The sequence below is a fragment of the Callospermophilus lateralis genome, chromosome 10 (assembly GCF_048772815.1).
Source record: "Callospermophilus lateralis isolate mCalLat2 chromosome 10, mCalLat2.hap1, whole genome shotgun sequence".
Taxonomy (NCBI): Eukaryota; Metazoa; Chordata; class Mammalia; order Rodentia; family Sciuridae; genus Callospermophilus; species Callospermophilus lateralis.
In genome coordinates this window covers 118,854,935-118,882,005 of record NC_135314.1, presented here as the reverse complement: position 1 = coordinate 118,882,005, position 27,071 = coordinate 118,854,935, and the positions used below count along the sequence as shown (strand labels likewise).

The window sequence follows — 27,071 nt, the reverse complement described above, 5'->3', positions numbered from 1 at the left end:
TCTACCACAGAATGAGTCAGAAAAAGAAAGTTCAAGCACTTTTCCTTCCTTTACTACCCTTTTAACTACTATCTGTTAATAATTGTTGTAAAGGACATCAATTAGTTTCAAATACAGTACTAAGGAGGTCAGGTCACAAGTCAATTCTGGTATGGTCAATTTGTTCTGTGAAGAGAAAAGATTCCATAACCTTAAGACTGCATTTCTAATTCCAGCCAGCCATTTAGAAAGCAATGTGTATGTCTCTGAAAACAAAGTAGACTAGAAAAAAGGACATAGATATAGTTCAGGGGAGATCAATCACTTTCATTTAAAAAATAACTTAGTTCATATAATTCAATAGGACTATCTTCATAAATGAAACAGATGCTAATTACTCAAAATGGATTCGAAAAGAAAGCGAATCCAAAATGGACATACCAAAGTTGCGAGATAAGTAAGATACAGTATATTCTTGTGTAATATTCACTCATGGGGTGGGAATAAAGGTAAATACATAGTTATTCTAGCTTCCTTCATTTTTATGTTTAGATATACTCCAAAATCATCTTCTTAGAAGATAGTTTTCATGGCATTTACTAAATAGTACAGCTATAATACACATTACCTATCTGCACATTTATCACTCTGTGCTCTATTTTGTTGCTTTTTTGTTTTCTTTTTGCAAAAAGTCAGGATTGAACCCAGGGCTTCAAGCATGCTAGCCAAGTGCTCTACCACTGAGTTACATTCCCAGCCTATTTTGTAACATTTGTACTCAACATGTTCATCAAAGTTCTAGGATTAAACCTACATGCAATCATCATTATTATATTTTGATTTTGAGTGATCACAACAGCACCATAATTAAGAGGGGGTAAGAAAATGAAGATCAAAGTTCACAGCATCTCGAGGCATGTGACTAAAGTGACCTCTGGAACCTCCCCCTCAGTGTACAGTTTCAAAATGGAAATCAAGCATCCTACCATGCATAGATAAGGATAGAAGATCTGAAAGGTCGTCCTACCCATCAAAACCATGGAAGCAAAAGCCTGGGTGTTTCTGCACCTGTTGCAGCACAGGAAGGGCTCAAAATTCTCCCAAATGGGGCCACTGTTGAGGTTGGATCTGGAATGTCCTCCAGGGCTCAGGTGTGGAAGGCTTGATCCCTAATACCGTAATATTCAGAGGTGGGGCTTTGAAGAAGCAGATCTTGAGGGCTCTGATTCATCAATAGATTGTTCAGTGATAACTATTGGGAGATGGTGGAAACTGTAGGAGGTGGGGCCTAGCAGGAGGAAGCAGGTCCCTGGGGCCTGTGTACCTCTTGTTCCAAGCCATTGGTGGCACACTCTGCTTTCTGGCTGCCATGAGGTGAGCAGCTCTTCTCTGCAGTGCTCTCTGTCATCAAGTTCTGCCTCAACGCAGGTCCAGACACAAAGGAGCCAAGTGAACACATAATAAAACTTCGGAGTCCGTGATCTTTCCTCCTCTAAGCTGACTTTCTTAGGTGTGTTGTCAGTGGTGGAAAGTTAACTAACACAGCTACCCAGCCAGAACCTACCTGTCCATGAACCAAGGAAAGGACCCTTAAAAGGCCCTAATAAGTAGTAGTTCTGTAGCTCAAAGGTCGCTGGGGTTGTAGCTCAGTGGTAGCTCAGTGGTAGCTCAGTGGTAGAGTGCTTGCCTGGCACTAGGTTCGATTCTTAGCATTGCATATAAATAAATTAAAAATAAAGGTTCATTGACAACTAAAAATATTTTTTAAAAAGGTCATACTTCCTCAAGGGATCCACACATTTTATTTCAGACTTTCTTATATACCTCCTTTACATAAAAAGACCCCATCTGTTCTTTTAGCTTTGGTAAGCAATTTTCCTTGAAGGATATCTTTTAAAATAACTATCTAGCTCCCCTTTTCTCTTGTATCTACAGCCATAAATGTTCTGGATGCTTCAGTTTGAAGAGAGAAAAAGTTCTTTCTCTATCTTCCCACATGCCAAGATTTAAACAGTGCTTCTTCATTTCTTAAGCAAATTTCTTAATTCAAGCTATGGTGTTTGGACTATTTTAATTGGGTTCATTTAGTTCATTAAACCTCAAAGCTAAAATACCTTAGAAGTAATTTAGTCCCTTCTCACTAAATTTCTTGCAAGAACAATCTCTCTCTCTCTCTCTCTCTCTCTCTCTCTCTCTGTGTGTGTTTACATATACATACACAAACTTTTTTTTTAACGTTTAGTTATACATCTTCATTCATTGACTGCAGGAGAACATCAACATTCTAATTAAGGTGTTTTTAAAGTATCACAAATGGTATAATGAATTCTGTTATGTATAATTATAATGCACCAATGAGGGCTGGGGTTGTGGCTCAGTGGTAGAGCGCTCGCCTAGCATGCATGAGGCACGGGGTTCGATACTCAGCACCACATAAATGTAAAATGAAGATATTGTGTCCACCTAAAACTAAAAAATAAATATTTTTTAAAAAATAATGCACCAATGAATAATAAATTAAAATAAAAAAATAAAAGTATCTAAAAAAACAATAGCAAGGGCACATTAATGCAGGAGAATTTAGCCAATATGCCTCAGAGTTTCAAACAAATATCTGGAATCAAAATTTGCTATCTACTCACTGCTTTCTTTTACATCTAATTTGAATTGTCTACTTTCTCCCATCTAGGGGTGGGGGTGTGAGGGGGTGATATAGTGGTAACTCTGCTAGCACTTTTTGACAACCCCAATGAGCAGAGAGTAACATTCTGCTGTATTAAGTATGATGGTTTTGCAATTGTGACTGTGGTTTGCTAAGTACATTTGTGACACTGTGGATTATGATACACTTTTTTTTGTTGTTGTAATTGTTACCTTGTTCAGTCAAGAAAATCTTTTAATTCTTAATTTTCTCATTTCTCTTCCATTTGCCTAATTAAAATTTCCTATTTTTGGACAACATATCTTCTGATTAATAGTTTAGTAAGTTTACTATATGCCCTCAAACAATTTGGTTCTTCCACTGCTTTGGAGCCAATTCTTCCCAAACATGCCTGGTCACAGCATGCACTGGAAGGCGTAAGGCCTCCCGTATTCAAAATACATGCTGCCAGGCTCCATGGCAGACGCCTCAAGAATCAGAAACTAGATGGAAATTCATACTGCTAACAAGTGCCTCACATGATTTTTGTAATCAGCAAGACTGCTTCAAATTCTGTTTTTCTTGGTTTAAATTGAGGAATTAATAGAGTATAAGTAGACTTTTTCTACTACACTGAACTTACTTTTCATTTTAAAAAGAGAAAGGGCTTTCTTCAATCTCTTCTACAGATGTCCTAATTTCTCCTTTTCCGTCCCTCCAACCCCTGCAGTGCAGTGGACTGAACCTGGGGCATCACATGTGCTAGGCAGCTGTCTATCACTGAGCTACATCCCTAGCCAGATGTTGTCTTTTCTTAATGTTTAGTCCATTTTCAACCTCTACTTTTAGCTCTGTCACCACAGCCAATACACCCACCAGATGGCAAGTACACATTGTTTACAGGCCTAGTAAAAGAGAACAAGAAGAAAGCAGCACATTTTTATCTCACACTAACAGACACTGAGTGGCTGGAATAGATCAAGGGAGTTGGGCGCAACCACAGGATCAGAATTTATGAGTATTAAAGAGTGCTTAATTAGAAGTCATTCTCATGAAGAAACTCTCAATCCATTCTTGGGTGGTAAACAGACAGTATTAATGAATACATCATTTTAAATTTATAGTCAAGTGAGATACTCTTCTAGTATATATAAAAGGTGACAATGACTACAAACAGATCTTAAAAAGTTGGAGATTCTTAAGTAAGTGTGAAACTGTAGAATACACACACATAGACCAAGGAATATCCATGAATTAAAGAGGTTCAAAACCGTTCTTTTCCATAGAAAATTTTTTAAAAATAGGATTACTTGTACATTACCAAACTAAGTACAAGTAGCTCATTCAAAATTGCAGTAAGGTATTGATGTTCTATTTGTGATGTTACCTAAATTTTAAAAAAGATGATGAATAGCAAGGAATCTAAGTTAGATATCCATGTCAGCCAAACCTTCTTGTATTAAAAATTAATCCACTAAAAGATTTTTACAAGCATTTAGTTTTTTTGTTTTTTGTTTTTAATAAGTAAGCTCTGTGTCTACCAGGCAAAAAAGTGCTCAGTTACTGTTTTGTTGTTGTTGTTGTTGTTTTCCCCATTTTTTGTCACACAAAAACTGTCAAGAGAGTTGTCAAATTTTCACCACAGGTAAGCAAAGTGCCAAAACCAAATTTCCCTGTTGATGGTCTCCAGCCTTGGAGCTACCATCTAAAAATTTAATAGAAAACTGGTTGCTTGAAACCTAAGAGGAAGAAACAATGTTCTTACACAATAGGTTCCTGGACCTGTGCAAACCCAGCTAACTAGGCCTAGGGTTGTGGCCCAGTGGTGGAGCGCTTGCCTAGCATGCATGAGGTTCGATTCTTAGTACCACATAAAATAAATAAACATATTGTGTTTATCTACAACTAAAAAAATGTATTTTGAAAAATGCTAACTGATAATATGCCCGAAGCACTGTATTCAAACTGTTTTGCTTACTCCTGAACAATGCAAAAGAGTTTCTTTTTGTTGTTGTTATTGTTTTCAGACAAATACAGGCATCAAGCAAATCTTCCCTCTTATTCCCACTCTGAAGACGAAAAATGTCTAAGTAGTCATTAATTATTTCTAACTGCATACGTATATGTAAGGCAGAGAGAACATCAACATGCTGCTCTGCAAGTGTAGGACTTGCGGAAAATGAATAGGTTAGACACAGATTCCCAAAAAGATCTGAGTTTTGTGCTCAAGTATTCACATACAAAGGAAGACTCACAGGTACCTCGCTCCTGAAATCTTCTTTCATTATATGTTTTAAATAGTGATATCAATTGTAATAGAAAGTATCTATTAAAATTAGTTATTTAGGAATTACCTCTCCATAGTAGCTGAATTTTGAAATGTTTTTGTTTTGTTTTTTCTTCAGATACTGCTGACCCATTTCTAGGAATCAACTTGCTTGCTTGGTTTCTCATATAGAGAGTAGAAATTCACAGTATAATAGAAATTGGTCTGTCACATAAGACATATATCTACACTATAATAAAAATGCACACATGTTTGTTTTTCCACCATAATTTGAATACACACAATGATTCCATGATCATTTACATCAAAAGAGATAGTGGGAATTCATTTTAAAATAATTGGAACTGACTTGTTCTTAATTTCTTAATTTGACACTTTCTTAATTTGAAGGATTAATAGACCCAACTGTTTCTGTATTGCTATGGCTGGTGTTCTGTCTTCCTTGATATGTTACTTCTGTCCTGTTTACATTTATAATAGAAATGACACACATTTTTGATAACTACAAACCATAGTTACATATCCTACTTGGGGTTACCAATTTTTTTAAGGCTGTCTATTCCATCAAAATTTACATTCTTTGGTCAAAATTGTAAAAGTTTTTACTTGAGTCAAATGTAAAAATTCCTTTTAAACTACACATAAGCTATTTTGCTTCTCTTAGGAAAGAAACTAAACTGCTACATGTTGCTATTCCTTAAAAAAAGCAAAATGTGTATAGATTTAGAATCTTAAATCTTAGAGCCAAAGAAATTTTTAATAATTGCTTGACAGTTGATGTCTTTTGCAGTCTTTTTAGACCAATTAAATATTTAGAGAACTGTATAGTATTTGACCCATACAATTTTAACTACAGCTTGAAGAATATTTTTGGCTGGTGTATTTCGCTACTAATTTTACAGTGAGATGTGGCAGGAATGTAATAGAGACCTAATATGTGCATGATCTGAGGTTCAGCACTGATTTTTCAAGAGCTAACTTCAAGAAATGCATAAAGTTGCAATGTGTATAAATGCAAACTGTACAAGAGCACAGCACTTCTCTTTGTGTCACTTGTAAAAGGAGAGGATTTTACTTTACTCATTATGAATTCCACACATTCAAAAGCTATTTCTTAAAAATTTTGACTGCTTTCATTATACACACATTGCTTCCAGGCTCTTCTCTCCTGCTCTTTCCAAAATCCCCCTTTCTATCAGCAACCAATCTAAGCTTATAATCTTTCTTTTTAGAGGCAAACTACAATGTACCATTTCAGTTACACCCAAAATATTTCTCCCACATTTCTTATTTGAAGGTCTTTGGGACAAGTCTCATATTTTCCATAGAAAAGGAAATGATCTATTAATGTATGCAACTGACGTTTCGTAATTCAATTTCATTTTAAGCCTCTGTACCTACTGTGTAATTACAAAGATTTTGCAACCTATTTCCTATCTATTTTCATGACCTAGGTTTTTAAAAAATATTAAATGATCTAATGATCCACTTTTCCACAACTTAAATGCACCAAAATTAACTTTCTTACATTTTCATTATACACAATTTTGAAGATTTTTTAAAAGCCCCTTTTTGTTTATCTAATGCTGAGTTTGAAATGCTGAACATAAAAGAATAAATTTAAAATAATTTCTAAATGGCTGTTTTATTTATTCACTGATTAAGTCAGATTTATCTCTCACACACACCCATTCCAGCTACTGCCAGTTTTGAATGAAACAACCTCAATTGTAACAGAAGAAACATCTGTTGCTTTTTTCTTCACCAGGGCTTTCCTAACTGAAAGAAAGGCTCTCCGCCTGACCTCCTCTCCCACTCTCCCTCCCCACCCATACCAAGTTCCTTACAACTTTAAGGAAATGCATTATTTAAAATATTACTGCATCTATTAAAAATGTTATTGCCTATTCAGAAACATTCACATCCTTATTAAAGTTCCAAAAAGACCTAATGCCATATACATTTAAAAACAAATAAACAAACAAACAAACATGTGCCTGATAAAATACAAATTGTAACTAAAATGCAGACTTCAGGGGCATACTTGAAATGATCAACTCAATCAAATTGTCACACATTCCTGCCTCACTAAGAATTGTTTAGGTATAAGATTTTCCTCACAGTATCCACACTCATATAGCATCTTGCATGCTATATTTTCTTTGCCAATCCAAGGCTAACATAATGGCAGTCACTACCCCAAGAGGCAGACACCAAATGGTGCCACCCACACTCTCACACTGTGCCTCATAATAAACCATAAAGCAGTGGAATGCACCGGCCCCTTTATGAGCAAACAATGCCTGAGCTTCATTAGAATACAGCTGACATTTTCAAAGCACAAATACTTTGAAGAAAAATGTACAAGGAAAAAAAAAAGAAAGAAAGAAAGAAAGAAAGGAACGAAACAGCTATAAAAACTGAAATATTTTCCAAGTGTCAGGTTGATCCAAGGACCTGAGGGAGCATATTTTGCTGTTGACAATTTAAAAGTTTTCATAATGGGAAAAAAATGTTTAATAAGATTAAAGCTTATTTAATTAACTATTGGAAAAAAAAATGAAAGTAAAAACTATCACCTGAATTGCTTTCACAAGTAATGAATATGAAGTACCCATAAACGTATTGTATCTTCAACTGCTTCTTTAGTTCCTGAATGAAGAAAACTGAGCTCCAGAATTCTTTGCACATTTTAATTAATTTATATAAGTAACAGGGATAAACCAGGCTAACTCTACCCCTCCCCCCCACCCCCCACCCCCATACCCTGTAGTTTTTCTGACTGCAACCAGCAAGGACGTCTTGAAATCAGCATGCTACTGGCTATTTTTCAATTCAACACTGCTGCTACTAAAAGAATATAAAATAAACACTGTAAAAACTCTCAGCAGTAAGAAACAAACTGATCTCTCTTACCTGGTCTATGGAAGCATGCCTCTCACTGCAGTACCAACAACACTCCTCAGTCTTTGTTACCATTCAGTGGAAACTTGAGACTGTGTCAGGCGTAAGCAATCGAGCTCAGAAAAGCTCAATTTAAAATACTTCTCATAAAACTAAAAAGATGCTCAAGAAAACTATATGACTAGCTGGCTTTTGAACACATATGAATATTATTTAATGTAACAAAGATACTTCAAAAGAAACTGAAAGTACAGATCTAAGCAATGAAGGGTCTTTTCTATGCAGAGCCTTGCTTTCTTATCAACCAAAAAGGCTTTTTTAATATTAAAAAAAAAATGCTTAAAGTAAAGGTGGTGAATGATAAACCGTCTAACTCTAAGCTAACATTTTTCTAAATATCACTTGAATTTTAACTAGTTTAAAAATAAGATTAACTTACTCATAAAACCTGCATAATTCGAATTATGCATGTCAGTGTATTTGCTGGCTCCCAAAGCAGTCACAAAACAGGAGACCTTAATACATCTTGAAAGTAGAGCAAAAAAGCACCACGAATTTCAGGGAAAACAGGAGGAGAAACTCTTGAAAAACTAGTTGGGGCTTTTTGAACCTATAATGACTGCCCAGCTCTTGGGAAAGAAAAAAAAAAAAAAAAAAAGTCCTGGTCCTGCCCCCTGAGATAGGAGGCCATGCTTCAACGCCAAAGTGAATGACAGGCCCATTTCTGATATCAACAAAGAGCAGCTTAGTTGTGCTCTATTTTTTTTTTTTTCTATTTTTCCCACACAGTTAGAAGTTTAAATTTTTCAGATTAGTCCCTTTATATCTCCCTTTAGGGTTAAGTACCTTTTCCCATTTTCTCCAGAGGGAATGTAATTATGTTGTCCTAGTTTTTTTAAATGATTAATTAAGATTACATATCTAATCATCTTATTCAGTTTTCCTAGGCATGAAGGTGAATAAAAGAAGATCTCTTAAGTTCCTTTCCAAATCTATTCTTTGCAATGTCAGATAAGCATATCACTGATTATCAAATACTAGTAAGTTTTTCCTGCATCCTGGTATGTAGCACAAGTAAAAACAAAAACTAGACAACATTAAAAACAAGGCAACTGAAATAATAAAATTTTCAACTAGTTAGATGTAAAAAATAACCAACCAAAGTACATAGCCTTGATTTCACAAATTCATAACAATAAACACCTCAATTCACAGCATGTTATTTACTGAATACTTTGTACAAGCCAAGCACTGTTTTGGGACCTGGTGATATAGTACTGGACACAGCAGACAAAAGCCAGACAAAAATCCCTGTCTTCAGTGACCTTATTAGCTTATATCTGAGTTCCCAGTGAGTACAACTATCGTAGATGATGAAGATAGTTTTCCCTCTTTGACTAGTTACCACCTAAACTAAAATATTCCCTTTTCAAAGTGTGTCTCCACAGTAGTTCCAGGAAGGCAAGCAAGTGTTTTATGCTTTGTCAGTGTTGTATCCCCAGTGTCTAAAACAGCACCTGTTAGACACTCAAATCCACACTGAAGGAAAAGTTTCTCCTCTACCTTTTCCTTGGTTAACATATATTACACTTATATGCAAACAGAAACACTGACAACATGTGTGCAGGGTGTAAATTAAATTGAGTTGTAAGAAGAGGAAAACAAGAAAAAATAAATTGAGTTAGAAACACATGTTAGTTTAAACAAAATTGAAAATAAACCCTTCAGAGCCTTGTATCTCGTCATATTCTAAAACATTTTCACTATCAGATGTGAGTCCACTATAATATTTGAATAAAGAATTCAATTAAGATTTTATAAACTAAGTTTTTGTGGACAATCAGATTTTAGAAGGGCTTTTTAAAAAATATTTATCTTTTAGTTATAGGTAGATACAATATCTTTATTTCATGTGATACTGAGGATTGAACCCAGTGCCTCGCACATGCTAGGTGAGCACTCTACCTCTGTGCCACAATCACAGCCCCTAGAAGAATTTGCGGGGGGTGAGTAGGGGGATGAGGAGGAAGGAGAAGGAAAAGAAGAAGAAACAACTTGGAAATTATATAGAATCTTATCAGTTTGTGTATTAAAATATTACATATTTTTACCCATTTACAGTCTAGAAATATTTCTAAATTCCCCACTGTTCTTAGTAATTTCGCCAGATGATTTTTTTTTCTTTTAACAAAGAAAATAAGTGCACATCTCTAATCTGTCAGATCATCCAGAAGTCCTGGCCTGAAGCACCCAAGGCCAGAGTGTTCAGGAATTAGATGTGGTTACATCTATACTTGTTATATTCTCAAAAGAAAGTTACACTCTAAATTGCAAACCATACTCCTCCCTCCTCATGCCCTTCCCCTCTAGTGATTACAAGTTCAAATATAAACTACCTGGTATATATTTTAATAATAAACCTAACAGCAACCCAAGTTCAGGAAGACATAAGATAATTTAGGTCAAGCAATGAATAAGTTGGGCCAAAGCAGGATTCCACTGTTCCTGAAGGAACAATTTTCCTTCTCCCATTATTCCCTTCAACAAATGCTCACTGAGCACATGTTATATATCAGGCACTGAACTAAGCAGCACGTGATCTGCTATCACAGGTATGACCTTCAACCTACCTCTATTGCTCCACAGTCCCTCTTCCTGCTTGCCTTCCATCCCAGTGCCTTCTCCAGTCCCAGTGTTGACTCTCCCTGCCCTTCAATCTACTGCTTTTCTCGGCAGGCAACATAATCATGACCTTTTATTTTCCTTTACAAGTGTATGACACAGTATGGGAAATGCACAGGACTTCCCATTGTCATAATAAAGTATATCTTATCTAGATCCTCTCAAACAATTTTCTCTTAATCATATAAAGAAAATCCATTCAAATACGCTATTAATTACCACTACTGGTTAATTAGAAAACACCAAAAAGGGACCAGCATTCTCTTTAGTCTGGAACTTACTGATCAAATATTCACCACCAGGAGCAACACATTTATGATTCTATAGGCAGAAATGACACTATGATAGCATGATAGTTTTATTTAGCCAATATCAGCTATCTACAAGACCAATATGATGCTGAGTAGAAATTAGCTGTTCTGTGCCTATACCTACATGTTCAAGTAAAAGGATTTATCTTCTTGACAAGTACAAAACCTACAGCAAAGGGCTCCTGCTAGAACTTGCACAGGTATATACTATTTCTTAAAAATAATGCATAGTAAACAGCTTCAGCTTTGCTTGCTCTTCTTCCTATTTTTAACCTTTAAATACAAATAGATGTTTTTTCAAGGTTCTGTGTGAAGTTTGCTATTGTTGAATCTGGAATGCCATCCAAAGGCTTGGTTTCCAGTCCATAAACATACCAAGTGATAGAACTTTTAAGATATGCAGCCTAGTGGGAGGTTTTAGATTACTGAGAATGTGCCCTGGAAGGGGACTGAAGGATGCCAGTCTCTCTTTCCATGCCCAGGCATGAAGTGAATAGGTCTCCTCCACCACATGATCCCACCATGGTGTACTGGGTCACCACAGGCCCAAAGCAATAGGACTAATGATCATTAATCTCCAAAACTGTGAGCCATACAAACCTTTCCTCTTCTGAAGTTCACGTATCTCAGATATTTGTTATAGTAACAGAAAGCTGACTAACACAACAATTTTTTCTTCCAAGACTTCACAGCCTCTTTGGAAGATAATAATTTCTATAGCTTTATTCTTCTATGTGGATGACTAAAAAAAATTATACATCTAGCCCTGTCATTTTCTGTTCTGTTCTGCTCTAAATTCTTATTTACAATTGCCTATTGGTCATTTCTGTCTGCACACCCCATAATCTCAACTTGACTTCTTCAGAATTCAAATTCTTGTCTTCCCTCCCAAACCAGTACCTCCTCATATGTTCCCTGACCTTGTTAAAGGAACATTGACATTCAGAACAGAAAGTAATTTTCTTAGCTAATCCTCATCCTCCAATGCTCCCACTGTTTCCAATTTTTTTTAACACATATCATTCTTCTACCTTAAAAATAAAAGAAATGAGAAATACAACCTCTGATGGTCACCCAATGTCTAGAGCTATGCTATCCCAAATGGAGGCCTTATCCATATGCAGCTATTAAGTTTAAATTGATTAAAATTAAATAAAAGTTAAAATTCAATTCCAAGTCACAAACCCCAAGGCAAGTGTTCTTTGAGGCCACATGTGGTTAGCATGACAATTTGGAATAACCAGGAGCTCCAGAAGCAAAGGAAGCCACTGTAACCACTATCAAATGCTCAGATTAGAAAGATTAGGTACAGCAGGAAAATGAAGCGAGGGCCCCATAGAGGTAAGGTATGTGGGTGGAGTGATCAGCTGCTACTGGCACAAAGCCCCACCCACTGCCATAGATCCCTCCATCTTATAAAGTCAGTCATAAATCACAGGCAGCAAGTAGCAAATCTGACACCCAATTCTCAGACAAAAAAAATCCCCATTTTCTGGGGGAAGGCTTGAAGGAGAACCCTTGGTCACTGGTGAAAGGACAGGAAAATCTCCCACACTGAGGGAACATTCCCCACTGCTGCTAGGGGTAGAAGCCAAAATCCTGTTTGCAAGAAGCATGAGAAACCTCAGTGGCCCAGGATTCCAGGCTGATACCAAAGAGAGGTTTGCTGTTGCTTAGGAAAGGGCAAAGCCCAGAGGCCCAGATGCACAGGGACTAAGAGCAACACTAGACCAGGACAGCAGAGAGCCACCTATGAGGCCACCACGGAGCACAGCACTGAGACACAAGCACTACCAACCAGCCACCAGCAGAGGGGCCGAAACATGGAAAGAGAGTGATAGAGGCACGGAGGGACTGAGAAAGCCAAAAGTACACAGGCCAAAACAAGGTGACAACACCGAGGTACCTAGAGCGTAATCCCAGCAATGTCCAAATTCAAAACCTCAACTCCATTTGATTGACACAACAATGGCCTGACAGAGGAGGTACATCCATTTCCAGGCACAAACACCATCTACCTGTCACTACAGTCCTTTTATACATGACATCTGGTATTAAATTAAAACTTACAAACACAAACAAAGGTGGGAGTCTTTATCAAGAAATAAGGCAATCAATAGAACCAGACTCATATATGATCCAGATGTCAGAGATTCAGAAAGGGGCTTTAAAGTAACCATTCTATCATCTCTCTAATCATTAGACAGGAAGACAAATTTTTTCTAACTTTAATCACTCTTCAATATTACTGAGACTTTTAAACTGAAATACTAAAAATGTACTGTGGGTCTTTCCTGAACTCTGTGCCTTTTCTCTTGATGGATTTTACTCTGGGTCCTTCAGCTGTAATAAACTGTTAACCATGAGTAAAACAGCTCTCAATGCATTCTGGCAGCCTTTCTAATGAATTATTGAAACTAAGGATAGTTCTGGAAACCTCTGAACTTGCAATTAAGGTCAGAAGTGATGGAGAAGCCAGGCGCGGTGGCTCACGTCTGTAATCCCAGTGGCTCCAGGGAGGCTGAGGCAGGAGGATCACAGGTTCAAAGCCAGCATCAGCAACTTAGGCTCTAAGCAACTCAGTAGGACCCTATCTCTAAATAAAATATAAAAAGAGCTGGGAGTGTAGCTCATCTTGATTACTATAGCTATATAGTAAGCCTGAAAATCAGGCAATAGGAATCCTAGATTAGATTTTGTTTTTTGTTTTGTTGTGCTTTGTGGTACTGGGGATTGAACCCAGGGGTCCTCTACCACTGAGTTATAGTCTCAATTTTTGTTTGTTTGTTTGTTTGTTTGAGACCGGGTGTCACTAAGTTGCCCAGGCTATCCTTGAACCTGCAATCCTCCTGCCTCTCTCATGTAGCTGAGATTACAGGTATGAATTACCAAACCTGATTAGATATGTTTTTTTAATATAATCTGTGTCTCTACCCTCTGTGCATGTGTATAATGTATGCATTACTGGTCAGTGAATCAGGGGCTCCTGCATGCTAGGCCAGAACTCAACCCATGAGCTACACCCCAGCACTCTATCTTGTAAACTTATATGTTTACATAATCATTTTATTCCAATTACTAGTAAGATAGTCTTATATTATTTAAAAAAAAAAAAATGTGTGTGGGAGTGTGTTATAGATGTGGTGCTAGGGATCAAACCCAGGGCCTCACATGTGTGAGGTCAGCAGTCTACCACTGAGTTACAACTCCAGCCCCAAATGGTCTTATATTCTGTCAGTCTTTATTATTTTTACTACTCTTTAATACTATGTTCTATTATTTTGTCTTTAGCAAAACAATACTGCAAACATTTTCTTTCTCCTAATAACACGATAAATACTGTTCATTTATAACCATTTAATAGTGCGCAGAAAATCTGAAATTACTTTTATTTATACCTCTCTAGAAGCCTTTCAATCCTTCCCCAGATGCTTAGAGTATATGCTTAAAGATATTAATCCTCCTCAAAATATTCTATTTTAATACTATATCGAATCTAGTATCTCTGTGAGTTTCCAAGACATGTGTTGTTATAAAAGGAGCAAATCTGGCCTTCCCCATTCCCTGCCATCCTGTCTTGCCATGTAACCTGTCTTCTGCTTATACTCCTGCCATGATGCCATTACCACACTGTGACTGCAGCTAGAAGTCCCTTACCAATGGCCAACCAGATGAGGCCACCCAATCTTGGATTTCCATCCTCCATAATTAATATATAAAGTAACTAGCCTCAGGTATTTTGTGATAGCAACACAAAAGAAACGAAGATAAGGCCTAAAAAATGCATACCATTCCCATGAATTTTCTTCTCTCTGTACCTTCTTGTTACCAGTATCTTCCCATCTGGAAATGCATCATAATCTACTTCTACCATTGCCTTTACATGACTGTGGTCACCAAAGGAAGTAGAGAGGTAATAATGATAAGAGAGATGTGAGGAAGAAAAAGAGACCTGGATGTTGAAGAAAGCAGTTGCAACATCTGGGGTAGCTGCAAGGCTGGTTAGCCAAGACTTAACTTCCTTAAGCTTAAGTATGAAGTAGAGATTAACCTTTTTCTTGACTGTCCTTGTCATTCGATCTTAGGAATCTATCTTTACTTTGACTCATGGAAATTTCTTCTGAGGCCTGGTGCACATTAATTTGGATTGTTAGTTTTTATTCTATTTCTTACTTTGATTCTCTGTGTTTTCACAGATTTGACCATGGGATAGTAGAGTTTAAACTGGGTCCCACATGCTAACCAGCTAAACTCAGGCTTCCCACATTGGAATTTTTGAGGCCAAAATTTCTATAATAATCTAGTATATGTGCAACATGGGAATAGTTAATAAGTAGAAGACACCTTTTCATCAAATTTTTTTTTTTGCACTTGTATTCCATTTTTTTGGTTTACTTATTTTCACAAATGGAGTACAACTTTTCATTTCTCTGATTGTAAATAATGTAGAGTCACACCATTTGTACAATCATTCCCGTACATAGGGTAATAATGTCTGTCTCATTCCACCATCTCCCCGACCCCATCTACTTTTGCTTTTCCTGTTCTTGAGTCACACTATAATCAGATATAAATATAATATGCTTGCTTATATTACTGAGTATATTGAATAGAGGATATTAAAGACTAAAAGAACACTTTTCCTCAAGGAAGCTCTAATCCAGATCAACATTCCAAAGACAATAGATGTAAGATTTAAACTTATGAAAGTAAACTTCTGAGTAAGAAAGCAATGAATTAGAAACATTAAAGTTAATCCACAAAAAGTATGCTTCATAAAGTTTATAAATTGCTTAGCTAATATGCCAACTTTCAGAGACACCCTCAAAATAAAATGAAAAATAAGAACATAGATTATTGGGACAGATTAGCATTAAAGAGGTAGTTTTAGATTAGTAGATAAATAACTCTTTAAATTTCTATGATTTTGTCAATATTGTTTCATGTTACTGAAAGATTTCTAGAAAAATATATGAATATAGAGCAGTGTGTTTATATGATTAATATCTGGTTTGAAAGACTTGAATGGATCATCTAGAACTTTGGAAAGTTTATTAACTATTTTGTACCTTAGTATTCTCATCCCTAAATGAGCATAATAACAGTACCTATCTTTGCAAGGAGGTGGTGAGGATAATATAAAATGATGAACTTAGCACATTTCCTGGCAAACAGAACTAAAAATACAAAACAAAACAGATTTATAAAGTGTTAACTTTGAAAGTGCTAATATAAAACAAGATAGCAACTAACATCAAAATGTACTCAGAAAAAGAACAAAAACAATATCATAAAAAACTGCAACAATATCTTACATGAAAAATCATAAAATGCTAAACAAAAATTTAGCATATTGAATTCAAACATGTAAAAAAGGCCAGGCATAGTAGCACTGCTTGTAATTCAATGATTTCAGAGGCTGAGGTGGGATGATTACAAATTACAGGCCAGCCTCAGCAACTTTGCAAGATCCTCTCTAAAATTAAAATAACAAAGGGCTGGGTAGAGTGCCCTGGGTTCAATTACCAGGACTGAGGAGGAGAGGAAAAAACAGAAAGACAATATATAATGTCTTATCTACATGGAATGCAAGGTCGGTTTAACATTAAAGATCAATGCAATTCACCACATCTGTAGAATTTTTTTAAAAAGCAAAACTATCATTAATAGGTACAAATGAGGTATTTTAAAAAATTCAAAAGCCATTCATAATAGTAACTCTCAGGAGGCAAGGAACAGATAGAAATCTCCTGAATGTGCTAAAAGACAACTACAGGAAAACTTACAGCTAAAAATCATACTTGTGGTTAAAAAAACTGTGTTTTCCCCCTAAAATCAGGAATCTTTAGCTGGGTACAGTGGCACATGCCTATAATCCCAGCTGTGGCAGGAAAATTGCAAGTTTGAAACCACTCTTAGCAACTTAGCAAGACCCTGTCTCAAAATGAATAAAAAGGACAGGAGATGTAGTTCAGTGGTAAAGTGCCCCTGAGTTCAATCACAAGTACAAAAGAAAATCAGAAACAAGATAACCATGTCTACTTTCAATACTTCAACAATGAACTAGAAGTCTTAATCAACACAATGAATCAAGAAAAAGAAATAACATGTATAAAACTTAAAAAGAATAAGTAAAATTATCTTTATACACAGAGAAAATATTGGCTGTGTGAGAAATCCTATGGCATTTATAAAAATTTACTACTAGTGAATTTATTAGCAAAGCCACAGGCAACAAGTTCAATATACAAATATCCACTGTATTTCTATATTCTACCATCTAAAATCACCAGAAATTAAAAAATAAAATACATAATATACAACACCATCAAAATAATAAATGCTTAGGAACAAGTTTTACAAAGTGTCTGTAAGACCTATATAATAAAAACTGCAATACACTGCTGAAAAAAATTATGGAAGACTTAAATTAATTAAGGGATAAAACATGCTCATGACCACGAGATTAAATTTTGTCAAGATATCAATTCTTCTCAAATTTACCTATAGATCAACAAAATTAATTTTTTTTTCTTTAGTGCTGGGGATTGAACCTAGTATCTTACACATGCTAGGCAAGTGTTCTATCACTGAGCTATATCCCCAGCAGGTTTTTTAAAATTTCATTGTGAGACAGGATGACCTTGAATTTGTGATCACCCTGACTCAGCCTCCCCAGTAGCTGTGATTACAGACACACCTAGTGAACAGCCCATTAAAAATCTTACCAGATGTTTTATAGAAATTTATAAGCTGATTCTAGAATTTATATAAAAATTCAAAGGACCTAGAATAGCCAAAACAAATTTGAAAAAGAATTAAATTGGAGGAATTATACTTCCTGATTTCAAGACAACATTTTCAAATGTAAATAAAGCTACAGCACTATTTACATTTTGGATGGCTAATATTTGTTATAGGGGACAGTCCTGTGTGCACTGTGTAGGATGTTTAGCAGCATCCCTGGCTTCCACCTCTATCAACTGCCCCACCCTCAAATTATAATAATCAAAAAGTGATTTCAAGCCCAGCACAGTGTTGCTTGCCTATAATTCCAGCAGCTCAGGAGGTTGAGGCAGGAAGATTTCTGAGTTTAAAGCCAGCTCAGCAAAAGTGAGCAACTCACAGGGTCTAAGCAACTCAGTGAGACCCTGTCTCTAAATAAAATATAAAATAGGGCTGGGGATATGGCTCAGTGGTCTAGTGTCCCTGAGTTCGATGCTTATTACCCTACCCCAAAAAAGTGATTTCAAACATTGCCAAGCATCTCTAGGTGGCAAAGATGCCCTTCAATGAAAACCACTGAGCTGCAGTAACCAGTGTGGTACAGTATAGAATGTCTTAATATATAATAATATAACTGTTGTATATTAAGACAGTGTGGTACTGGCACAAAGATACACATATCCATTAACAAAACAAACAGAATCTAAAATCAGACTTTCAATTATATTCAACTGATATCTGGCAAAAATACAAAGAAATTATATAGGAAAAAGTAATATTTTCCTCAAATGATACTGGAATAATTAGATATTTATATGCAAAAAAAAAAAAGTAATCCTCACCTCTTCTGTCACTCCACATAAAAAAATTAACTCTAAACTTATCACATATTTGGCCAAGCATGGCAGTGCACACCTGTAATCTCAGCCTCTGTGGAGAGCTGGAAGGAGGATCACAAACTCAAGGCAAGCCTTGGCAATTCATCAATACCTTGTCCCCAGGTTCCATACCTAGTATGGCCAAAAAAAAAAAAAAAAAAAAACTCATCACAAACTTAAGAGCTAAAACTAAAGTTTCCAGAGGAAAACAGAGATAAAAACTTTGGTATTTTTGCTTAGGAAAAGTTTTCTTACACGAGACAGAAGGCCAAACTATATTTTCTTTCTTTTTTGGCAGGGAGGGGTAGGGCTTGGGATCAAATATAGTATTTGTGCATGCTAAGCAAGTACTCTGCCACTGAGCCAGAATCCCAGCACCACCAAATTATCTTTCTTATCTGATAAGCTACACATCAAAATATAAAACATCTGATTTTTTGAAATTTGTACTTAAAAAAATAAAAATAGGGCTGGAGATATAGCTCAGTTGGTAGAGTACTTGCCTTGCATGCACAAGGCCCTAGTTCAATCCCCAGCACCATAAACAAACAACAACAAAATAAAAATCGGGTGAAATGGTATATGCCTATTATCCCAGTGACTCAGTAGGCTGAGGCAGGAGGATCACAAGTTCAAGACCAGCTTGGGCAATTTAGCAGGCAACACCCTGTCTTAAAACAAAATCAAAAGGGCTGTGGATGTAGCTCAGTGACAAAGGGCACCTGGGTTCAATCCCTAATAAAAGAAAGAGGCAGACAGACAAACCAGTGTGGTAGAAAACATTTGTAAAATATATACATGATAAAGCAATCATATCCAGAATGAAACAATAAGACAAACGATTTAAAAAAAATGGACAAAAGATTTAAATAGCTACTTAAACAAAGAAGATAAGCTAATAACACAGAAGCACGTGCAAAAATTCATAATATCATCAGTCATTAAAGAAGTACAAATTAAAACCACATTGAGAGAGCACACAAATTTACCTGAATAGCTAGAATGAAAACAAAACTAAATAACCCAACAACAACAAAAAAAATTCTTGTGCATGCCAAATACTGGCAAGGGCAACTAGACCACTGCTGGTGGGAATACCAAACTACACAGATACTTTGGAAAACACGTTTGGCAATTTCTTACAAAGTTAAACATACACTTACCATCTGACCCAGCAATTCCACTTCTGGGTATTTACCTTAGAAAAATGAAAACTTACGTCAACACACAAATTTGGATTTAAATGTCCACAGTACCTTTATTCATAATGTCCTCAACTGGAAACATCACAAATGTTCACCAACCCATGAATGGATAAAACATTTGTGGTACACCACACAATGGAATACTATTTAGCAATAGAAAAGAAGTCCTGAATGCCAGGCATGGTGGCGCACACCTATAATCCCAGCAGTATGGGAGGCCAAGGTAAGAGGATCAAAAGTTCAAAGCCAGCCTCAGCAATTTAGCAAGGCCCTGAGCAACTCAGTAAGACCCATCACAAAATAAAAAATAAAAAGGGCTGGTGATGTAGCTCAGTGGTAAAGTGCCCCTGGGTTCAATCCCCAGTACAAACAAACAAATAAATAAACAACCACACAAACCTATTACAGGCTGGAGATGGAGCTCTGTGGTAAAGTGCTTGAACCACAAAAAGAAAAAGAGGTCTATGACTACTACATAAAGAACAACATCTGACTGCTAAAGCTAGCTCAGTGCTTGAAAAATAATAGGCTTAATTTCTTTCTTCCCTTTTTAGGGAGGTGGGGGGGAGGGGTTCCAAGGTAGGAAACAGATGTTACCTCTACCTATTAGAAGGGAAAAGTCAAGTTCTAAAAGCCAGTTTTTGAAACCTCAAACTCCTAACCCCTTCTCCATATTAGCATTGCTCTGAGCTTCATCATGAGGAGGAGGAAGACAAAGAAAAGCTGAAGGAGTAAAAGTGCTTGCAATTGTAAAATAAAATTTTCTCATTCTTTGAATAACTCACATATATTTGCTGAGTACCTACTAAAGGATAAACATGAAATTTGGCACTGTAGACATAATAGTGAATAAAGGAAAACACGACCCAGTTTATTCCCATAGGGAGGTTTCATTTCAGTGGGAAGGTATAACTAAGTAGGGAATTAAAATGCAATGCAGTATATTCTACGATATGCAATATGCACAAACAGCATACTACAGGGACACAGCCACATCGATGTATAATAGCAGCACAATTCACAATAGCTAAACTGTGGAGTCAACCTAGATGTCTTTCAATAGATTAAAAAAAAATGTGGCAGGGGCTGCGGATGTGGCTCAAGCGGTAGTGCTCTCGCCTCGCCTGGCATGCGTGCGGCCCGGGTTCGATCCTCAGCACCACATACAAACAAAGATGTTATGTCCGCCAAAAACTAAAAAATAAATATTAAAAAAATTCTCTCTCTCTCTTAAAAAAAATGTGGCATATATACACAATGGAATATTATTCAGCAATAAAAGAGAATAAATTCATGGTATTTGCAGGTAAATGGAGTTACAGAAGATAATGCTAAGTGAAGTTAGTCAATCCCAAAAAACCAAATGTTGAATGTCTTCTCTGATTTAAGGAGGCTGATCCATAGAGGAATAGGAAGTGGGAGCATAGATGAATTCTAGATAGGGCAGAGAGGTTGAAGGGGAAGGGAGGGGGCATGGGATAATTAATGATGGCGGAATGTGATGATCATTATTATCCAAAGTGCGGGTATAAAGACACGAATTGGTGTGAATATACTATGTACACAACCAGAGATACGAAAAATTGTGTGCTATATGTGTAATATGAATTGTAATGCATTCCTCTGTCATATATAAATTTTAAAAAATAAAAAATAAATGCAATGCAGTAAATGCACAAACAGAATAGCACAAGGTGCCATAAGAGCACAGAGAAGACAAAGTGATCCCAGAGAAGATGGGAGTAGGGCTACTAAAGTATAGGAAGTCCTGCTGGGTGTGAGGGGATGGGCCTGCAGTCCCAGTTAGTCAAGAGGCTAAAGCAGGAAGATTGCTTGAGCCTAGGAGTTCAAGGTTACCCTGGGCAACATAACAAGATGGAGACAGAAAGAAATACAGGATATCCAGTTGTATTTCAGAAAAACAATGAATAGTTTTTACTAAACGTACATTCCAAATATTGTTCTATCTTTGTGTGTGTGTGCTAGAGACCAAACACAGGGACTCTCACGCTCAAAGCAAGCCCTCTACCATCCAGCTATATACCCTCAGTTCCTCGTGTATTTTTATTTGCTATATCTATCAGTCCATTGTGGGAATTATGTTTTTAAAAGCCTAGCAGGTCTCAGGATACAGCTTGGTGGTAGAGCACTTGCCTAACATGCCTAAGGCCCTGTGTTTGATTCCCAGTGCCACTCCCAGATTCCTGACCACTGTGTGAGATTAACTGCTTGTTTTAGAGTAATTTCTTAGTACCAATAGATAAACAATACTCCACCCATTAGAGGAATCCTGTGTCCCTTATGCATGGGCCTACAATAGTACCCTATCATACTCAATCACTGGCTTAGGAGGAGCCACAACCAGGGTGACCTCAGCAAGAATGAAGATGTAGAGCTAGCTTTGGCATATGCCTATAACCCCAGCTACTCAAAGGAAACATGGCAAGATCCTGTCTCAAAATAAGAAATAAAAAGAGTCAGGGATATAGTTCAGTGGTAGAGTGCTCCTAGGTTCAATCCACAGTAACAGGAAGGAGGGATGAGGGGGTGGACCTAAAGGGGCCACACCTGGGGCTGTCAGTTAACTATGCCTCCCTCCTATTAGCAGGAGAGCTAAATGGTATATTTCCATAGCCACCACAGGATTACAAAACTTTATTAGTTGTAGCATTTCCTTTCTAAAACAAAATAACAGGATCTTTTCAAAGAAGACAAAAAAATTTTCAAAAAAATTTTAATCACTTGAGAGAATAGGAAAAATGAAAATACAAGCAAAATAATAAACATAATTCGCAGAGCTAAGACAACTCCAAATCTTGGATTAGTTCTGGTTCTTAGCTTGATTTCATGTATGCTAAGAGTTGCTCTGCCAGCCAAAAAAACAATTTGTTCCTGGGTGGATTGTTTTGTTTCTCTCATTCAGAAAAGAATTTCTGAAATCTGAGGATACTATGCATCTAAGGAGCTGTAATTGTGGTTAATCGAGTAACCCAAAATTTCATATATATATATATATATATATATATAGATAGATAGATAGATAGATATAGATATAGATGTAGATATAGATATATTTTTTTTAATTGTAGTTGGACATGATACCTTTGTTTATTTGTTTTTATGCTAGGCGAGTGCTCTACCACTGGGCCACAACCCCAGCCCTATAATCCAAAATTTCTAAGAGTAATGTAGTGAAACAATTTGAGTTGTTGTGAATTCCATAAATTATTTTATTCCAACAGGTAAGTTTCAACTTAAAGTGATTAATTTCCAATTACATAATGTGAACAGAAAAATGTCAGAGAAAGACAATTCTTTTTTTCCAAAAATACAGGATGAGTTGAGGGAGTACATAACTGTATAATTATATATGGCTGCCGGGAGATGCTAGAAGTTTTCCTCTTTGCCACAGCTAACCTGTTCCTTGTCTTTATAAAGTTTTCTATCCAAACCATCTAAGTGTTCATGCTCTTCTCTTATCACATAAGTTTTTCACCATCCCAATTCCATATGAATTAAGTGCAGTATGTGTTTATGCTAGATCCTTTAAGGTCCATGTTCCACACATTTCGGATGTCACCTTTCTCCTTATAGTCTGCAAAATAGTTACAATTATTTTTGAAGATCCTTAACAGCCAGGTGTGATGGCACATGCCTGAAATCCAGGAGGCTAGGGAGGCTAAGGGACTGAAAATTCAAATTCAGCCTCAGCAATTTAGTGACACACTAAACAATTTAGCAAGATCCTGTCTCAAAATAAAGAATAAAAAGGGCTGAGGATGTGGCTCAGTGGTATAGCACCACTGGATTCACTCCCCAGTACCACAAAAACAACAACAACAACAACAAAAAAAAAAAAAAAACTGGAATCAAAAATCAAGGAAAATTTCAAAAACTGGCCACAAAAACAATTTCTAGAGGATTATCTGTTGTTTCTGACTAAATATCACACTGTAAAACTTTATGACCCAGAGTAGGAGAGTTCAGTAAAAAAAATTTTCAACACAAAAATCTTTTAATATTACCTAGCATGACAGATGCTATTCAGTTCCTAATTCCTCTGTCTCAGTTTTCTTTCCTCATATTTGGAATATGTTTTATTTTCCTCCTCTTAAAATATTTTCCCTAGTTCTCTTTGTTCATATGTAACCCAATATAGACAATACAACTTCTTACCTCACTGATATATCTTTTTCTTCCCTTTTCTTTTTCTCCTTGTGGGTGTGTGTTTCTAGAGATTGAACCCAGGGACACTCTACCACTGAACTCTATCCTCAGCCCTATTATTTTATTTTTTCTTAAATTTTGAAACAGAGTCTCACTAAGTTGCCCAGGATGGGCTTGTGATTCTCCTGCCTCAACCTAACCAGGAGATGGAATTATAGGTATATACCATCAGGCATATTGATACATCCTAATTAATGTAAATGTAATTTATTTTGTTTTTTATTTTAATGGGTATGGAAGATACTAGGTTCTCTCAAAATAAGTACTAACAAAAAGTCACTAAAATGCAAATTTATTTCCCAGTGGTTTCAAAATTTTGCCTTTCTACTCTTTTATTTATCTTCATGGGATTAACTTGAGACAGTTTCACTCTGAAAATTTTATTTACAGCAACTTTCTTTTGTCCATCTCAAACATCCCTTTGTAAACAAACAAAATTACAAGGTGAGCCAGTTGTGGTGGCACACATCTGTAATTCCAACAAACTGAGAGGCTGAGGCAGGAGGACACTAAGTTAGAGGCCAGCCTCAGCAACCTAGCAGGGCCCTAAGCAAATCAGCAAGGGATGTAGTTCAATGGTTAAGTGCTCCTGAGTTCAATCCCGAAGGAAGGAAGGAAGGAAAGAAGGGAGGGAGGGAGGGAGGGAAAAAGAAAGAGAGAGAGAAAGAAAAAAGAAAGAGAGAAACAGAGAGAGAGAAGAAAGAAAGAAAGAGAGAGGGAGGGGGAGGGAGGAGGGGAGGGGAGGGAGGGAGAGAGGGAGAGAGGGAGAGAGAGAGAAAGAGAGGTAGGTAGGTAGGTGGGAGATAAGTGAAGGCTCCCAACTACACATAAAGAGAGAGAAAAACCTGACAGTGGAACTTCATCATTGCCTCATTCAATTTGAGACAGGCACTGTGTTCAGTGTAAACCATACTTTGTTTCATGAGCCTGGTATTACAATTTTTCTTTTTTTTTTCGTACTGGGGAATTGAACCCAGAGATGCTTAACCACTGAGCTATATCCCCAGCCCTTTTTATTTTTAATTTTGAGACAGGTCTTACTAATTTGCATAGGACCTTGCTAAACTGCTGAGGCTGGCCTGGAACTTAGCGATCCTCCTGCCTCAGCCTCCCCAGTCACTGGGATTACAGGTATGCACCATCAGGCTTGGTCTGGCATTATAATCTTAAAATACTAATGAGGGTAATAATTTGTCTTTCCCTTTCCTTTCTTTTCTTTTATAATTCAATTTATGGCAATATGTTTGTGTGTATAGGCAGTTTCTGTACTGTCTGTGCCTTCCACCTTGTTAAGACTCAGGAAATAGGAAGAATGGAATGAATTCTGAGAAACTACACATGGAGGATTAGGAGTTAGGGTACCAGTGTGTAAAATATTTAAAAATCCAATAACAAAAAAGATATTAAGCATAACTTGAAAGCTACAAAAGTAATTTAAAAATCCATATAGTGCTTTCCGAATATTATCTGAGTCTACCAGTGTTCCTGATTACAACAGCCAACGGAGTCTGGCTATCAACTTACTTAAGTGTCTTTGCCAAAAATTTCAACTCAGTTTATTGAAGGATTTTCATATGAAAACATATCTTCCATTTTGTAGTTGAAGTCTAAAGGAAATTACATTCATTTACAACAATATACTTGATAATCTTATCATATCTCACTAGATATCATATTATAGGGTGTTACATGAACACATGAATCTTACTTTAAATATTAAATGTATGCTACTTTTAAGATCCATAGCCATAACCTTGGATCAAATTATTAAATCCTTTGAAACATTCTCCAAAATACTTCTTATAATTGAGCTCTGTGGGATGAAAATAATATATATCTGATAATGAACTGCATATTACATAGTGTTTTAGTATAATTTATGGTTTAAAAGATAAGAAATGTTCACAACTCATTGATCATAAAGGGAAGGCAAATTAAAACCATAATGTGGGCCTGGGGCTGTAGCTCAGTGGCAGAGTGCTTGCCTAGCACATGTGAGACTCTGGTTTGATCCTCAGTACCAAATTAAAAAATAATAATAATTAATAAACAAAGATATTGTGTGTCCCTCTATAATTAAAAACATTTAAAAAAAAAACAACACAATGTATTACCACTATATACTCACCACAATGAGATTAAGGAAACAGATTTTTTTTTTTTTTTTTTTTTTTAATTCTGAGCCAGGCATGGTGATTCCTGTGATCCCAGTTACTCCAGAGGCTGAGGCAGGAGGATCACAAGTTCTAGGCCAGCCTGGGCAACTTGGCAAGACACCATCTCAAAACAAAATCTTAAAAAGGGCTTGAGGTATAGAGGGATTATAGAGCCCTTGTTGGTTTAACCCCAGAACCACCAAAAAGCAAACACAAAATTTGTGAAGATTAATGTTACATATCAACTCTATTGGGCTAAGGATGCTCAGATAGCCACTGTTTCTGGGTGGTCACTGAGAGTGTTTCTGGAACAGATTGTATTTGACCCTGTAGAGTGAATAAAGATCACCCTCACAAATGCAAGTCATCATCCAATCTGTTAAGGACCTGAATAGAACAGAAGGGCAAAGGAAGGGAAATTTTGTTTCTGCTTCAGTTAGGACATTCATCTTCTCCTGCCCTTAGATGCTGGCCCTCCTGGTTCTTAGGCCTCTGGACTGGGATTTATACAACTGGCTCCTCTGGTTCTCAGCCTTCCAAAATCAGACTGAATTACACCACCAGCTTTCCTGGTTCTCCCTCCAGGATGCAGATAATAGAACTTCTTAGCCCCCACAACTGCATGAGCTAATTCCTCTAATAAATCTCCCTCTCCTCTCTACTTTCCCCCCTCCTCTCCACCCTATTCTGCTCCCCAGTATATATCACCAACAGGAGGGATATCCTATTGTTCTATTTCTCTGAAGAATCTCATCTAACATGGCTCATGGACTGGCAAGATGTGGAACAACAGGAATCCTCATATTCTGCTGGTGAGAGTATAAACTGATAAAACCACTATGGAAAAAAATATCTGCAATACCTACTAAAGATAAAGACTTTGTAGATAAAGATAAAGACTAAATAATTGCAATCCTAGGTATACACTAGAAATGCAAACATGTTCACCAAAGGACATGAACTAGCATGCCCATGTCATCACTGAACAAAATACCTCCAAACTACTACTATCCAAATGCCAAACAACATTAGAATTTTAAAATCATGGTTTATTCACACAATGGACTACTACATA

The 27,071-nt window shown here is 36.6% G+C and overlaps 1 protein-coding gene across 10 annotated transcripts in view; it reads right to left on the bottom strand.

Annotated features, from left to right (window-relative positions):
- The window catches only part of Tfdp2 (transcription factor Dp-2), a 164,528-nt gene that overhangs the window by 68,412 nt on the left and 69,045 nt on the right, over positions 1-27,071 (bottom strand). Inside the window, exon 2 of one of the 10 annotated variants that reach the window (XM_076868880.2) lies at positions 19,572-19,606. The exons of the other annotated variants lie outside the window; for them this stretch is intronic. The gene's annotated coding sequence lies outside the window, so the exon portion shown is untranslated. The remainder of the gene's footprint in view (positions 1-19,571; positions 19,607-27,071) is intronic. 10 annotated transcript variants of the gene reach the window in all.